Genomic DNA, 4,319 nt, shown 5'->3' with positions numbered 1-4,319 from the left:
ACAAGACTTCATCGGCTGGTTTCTCGAGCCGCATGGGAATTTTATAGTCAAAAGTGCCTACAGGTTGGCGATGGAAACACATGATGAGATGCATTCTGGGGGTGCATGTTGTACTAGACCGGACCGCGACAGATCAATTTGGAATTCGATTTGGAAATCTAATGTTCCACTCAAGATGCGTATTATGGCATGGAAGACGGCGACGGGTGCATTGGCAACTAATCTAGGCAAAGCGCATCGTCGTATTCATATACAGAGATCATGTCCTATTTGTGGAGCGGAGATTGAAAGCAGTTTTCATGCATTGATTTCATGCATGCACGCCTGACATGTTTGGGAGGGCTTACGTGCAATCTGGCCCTTGCCTGATGACTCACTACTAGTGGACTCTGGTAAGGACTGGGTACTGCAGCTACTTTCAAAATGTTTGGACAAGACCAGGGACTTGGTAATTATGACGATCTGGCGTATTTGGCAACTCCGAAATGATATAACACATGGGAAGAATGAGACCCCAGTAGAGGTAACTGTGGATTATCTTGACAGTTATTATAAGTCGCTGAATTTGGTAAGGAACTATAGCATGGAGGAAATCGTCAAAGGGAAGATGCCCTTGTATGAGGACAGTCGGCCAAAGTGTGTAAAAACTACAGAATCCCCCACGCCTTGGCCTCCTCCGCCTATGGGCTGGGTTGCGTTGTCGGTAGACGATTCATTCTCGTGCGAGGATGGTCGCACTTTGATTGGCATGGTGCTTCGCAGGGAGAACGGATCTACGATTTTTGCGGCATACAGGTACATTTTCCACTGTAATGATGCCCTGGAAGTGGAAATTCATGCTATTATGCAGGGTATGGCACTGGCCATTCAGCATTCGGACTGCCCGGTGATTGTTCAATCAGACTCTTCAAATGCTCTGGCTATTCTCTCGAGCGACAATCTTTCAAGTCGGCCTATGATCATCTAGCTGCTGAGATTAAAGCTCATTTGGTAGTTAGGAAGTTTGTTCCTCTAAAAGTTAGCAGATATCAAAATAGGGTAGCACATCAATTGACACACTATAGCCGCACTGAAGCTTATACATCGGTATGGGTGAACTCGATTTCTCCGTGGCGTGAGGAATTAGTGTCTCGTTATTGTAACCCTCTCGTTGTGGAATAAAACATCCTTTCTCCCCGCAAAAAAAAAAAGAAAGCTTACATTCACATGTCTTCCGTCGTTTCCTTTTTCGGTCAGTCAAAATCTTACATATTTTCGGCCATAATCGGCATGTTGAAGCGGATGAAGGAATTCAGAGAAGATATAAACCTAATAAATAAGATTGAATATAATTTAAATCACGAAGCTGGAATAGCTCAGTTGGCTAGAGCGTGTGGCTGTTAACCACAAGGTCGGAGGTTCGAGCCCTCCTTCTAGCGCATTTTTGATTTTTAATATTTTTTCTTCAAATTATAACCATTGCACTTTTCTTTTTATATAGAGAGAAATTCATACCATTGCTCTTTTTCTTTTTTGTACACTCCCACCATTGTTCACTGACTTTTTTTCTTCCAAATTCACATGATTCGGAGTTCTTTCTTACATTGTCGACTGTAACGTTGCTGCATAGCATGGACAAAAATACATTCACTTCTTCCAGTCCATCAGACATTATATAAAAGTCCATCTAACTAAGAATGTATAACTGCATGGAGTTTAGATTCATACACATCAAAAAAAGAAAGAAAGCAAGAAACCTAGATTCACTCGACGTGACCCATGGTGATGACATACATCCATGTGGATGAACAAACCACCCACATCAATAGCATTTCAACATCGCGGTGAGGAGGCATCTACTGGAGAACCCGCCCTCTCATGCGCATTGGGCCAAACCTACTCACCTCCAGCCAACCATGGTACCAGAACGGCGGCGGCACCGGCCACCTGCCATCCAAACTTTAGTTTCCACATTGTATCGTAAGTCGGATGTCGAATAGAACAGTCACAAACAACTAAAAGTTTCACCTAGAAACAGAAAGAATCCAACCTACCGGTTTTGGCTGTTCGTCTCGTGTTGGCCTTCATCCAGTCTGCGAACGGCCTCACTGCTCTTCCTCCTGTCGCCCGATGAGGTTTTTACAGTGTGGTTAAGCTCTCCTTGAATAACTTACCTTTGTACTCCCTCTGTAAACTAATATAAAATCGTTTAGACCACCACTTTAGTGATCTAACCGATCTTATATTACTTTACAGTGGGAGTACTATTTAGAGCAAGTAGCAAAGAGAGAGAAGGAAAAGCATACCGTTCCAACTCGAGCCCAAACAGATGCAGGACTTCACAGATTTTCTTGCAAGGCAGGAAAGGAGTTCCACTGGGCCTTCCATCATAAAAGTTTATGCCGACGAGGCTCCCATTGAAAAAGTTAATCAGGGGGCCATCGATCCCAATCTGTTGCAAGAAAACATCAGTCGTAGAGTACATATGGTTAGCAGGATAGTAGATGCGTCCAAAGGAGGGCAAGGTGTCCCTCTCATCGGAGCCTGATGCAATGTCACTATCTATATAAACCACCGTGTAGAAAAGAGGCAACAGAAATTCACCTTCGCGATTTGACAGTCTGACAGCCTAAGGTCCTTGCAACCAAATGCGCTACACTTGTCCAGGTCTTCGCGACCAAGTATAGGTTCGCCCATCGAGGCACACAACAGTCCTTTGGGTTCACGCCCGATAGCTACCACCCTTCTGGGCAAGGACTCTGGATGAAGCTCCAGGTCTTCTGGAAGACCCTTGCGCAAACCCTTAACAGTCACAATAGCAACGTTATACACTGAATGGTACGATTCCATTGTCCCATTCAAGCGTTGATTCGGAGGGAGAAACACCTCGATCTGCAAGTCAAAAGTGAGCTTAATGGCTAAACCATATATCTAACCAAAAACCATGGCGAAACGATTAGGGGAACCTGAAAGATTTAGAGAATATTTGCCACACTTGGGCTTTTCCATTACATGTCAATATATAGACAGATTTACAATCCTAACCATAAATGGGAGATCACAACAATATTGATACTCCTCGATTTAGGGGATTAGGAGATATGTCACGATACGTGACATATTAGTCTAACACTCCCCCGCAGTCACAACGGGAGGAGAGCAGACGTTGAGACTGGACCGAAAATCCAGAAACAACGGCGACGGGAGGCCCTTCGTCAAGATGTCGGTGAACTGGAGTGACGAGGGAACATGCAGCACACGGACCTGACCCATGGCAACACGATCGCGAACGAAGTGGAGATCGATCTCGATGTGTTTCGTACGCTGATGCTGGACGGGGTTCGTGGACATGTAGACGGCGCTGACGTTGTCGCAGAAGACGATCGTCGCAGGAGGAGATGGTTGATGAAGCTCCTGGAGAAGTTGCCGAAGCCAACTCACCTCAGCCACGGCGCGGTACTCGGCTTCAGCGCTCGAGCGCGAGACCGTGTGTTGTCGCTTGGAGGACCAAGAGACGAGATTATCTCCGAGGTAGACACAGAAGCCTGACGTGGAGCGCCGAGTGTCAGGGCAGCCGACCCAGTCGGCGTCGGTGTAGGCAATCATGGAGTCTGGTGAAGTCGAGTAGAGCTGAAGGCCATGAGAGAGCGTGCCCTTGACGTAGCGCAAGATGCGCTTAATGGCCGCGAGGTGCTGCTCACGCGGGTCGTGCATATGAAGACAAACCTGCTGAACGGTGTACATGATGTCGGGGCGCGTAAAGGTGAGGTACTGGAGAGGTCCAGCAAGACTCCGGTACTCCGTGGGATCGGCCACGGAAGAGCCGGCAGTAGCGGCGAGCTTCGGCGAGGTGTCAACCGGTGTCGAGGCCGACTTGCAGGCAGTCATGCCGGCCCTGTCCAGAATCTCTGCGACGTACTTAGCTTGCAAAAGATGCATGCCAGAGGAGTCGCGGGTGACCGCGATGCCGAGGAAGTAGTGAAGGCTGCCCATGTCCGTCATGGCGAACTCTGCTCGAAGAGAGGCCGTGATCCTGTCCAACAAGCGGGTCGAGGAGGCGGTGAGGACGATGTCGTCCACGTAGAGCAGGAGGAAGGCCGTGCCTTCCGCACAACGGAGAACGAACAACGAGGTGTCCGAGCGGGAGCACACGAAGCCGGTCGAAGTGATGAAAGTCGCGAAGCGCTGGTACCACGCACGGGGAGCCTGCTTGAGACCGTATAGAGAACGGTTCAGCCGACAGACGTGCTCGGGGCGAGTGGAGTCGATGAAGCCGGTGGGTTGACGACAGTAGACGACTTCAGCAAGAGTGCCATGTAGAAAGGCGTTCTTGACGTCGA

General features: G+C 48.3%; 1 non-coding gene across 1 annotated transcript; it reads left to right on the top strand.

The window, feature by feature from the left end:
- The first annotated feature begins 1,344 nt into the window (after window positions 1–1,344).
- Window positions 1,345–1,418, top strand: TRNAN-GUU (transfer RNA asparagine (anticodon GUU)). The gene has a single exon. It is a non-coding gene; the product is annotated as a tRNA-Asn (tRNA).
- The last annotated feature ends 2,901 nt before the right edge of the window (window positions 1,419–4,319 follow it).

The sequence above is a fragment of the Triticum urartu genome, chromosome 5A, assembly GCF_056163025.1.
Source record: "Triticum urartu cultivar PI428250 chromosome 5A, HENAU_Tu73, whole genome shotgun sequence".
NCBI classification, from domain to species: domain Eukaryota; kingdom Viridiplantae; phylum Streptophyta; class Magnoliopsida; order Poales; family Poaceae; genus Triticum; species Triticum urartu.
Note: the sequence above shows the minus strand (reverse complement) of the source record. Positions and strands in the feature narration are given on the sequence as shown.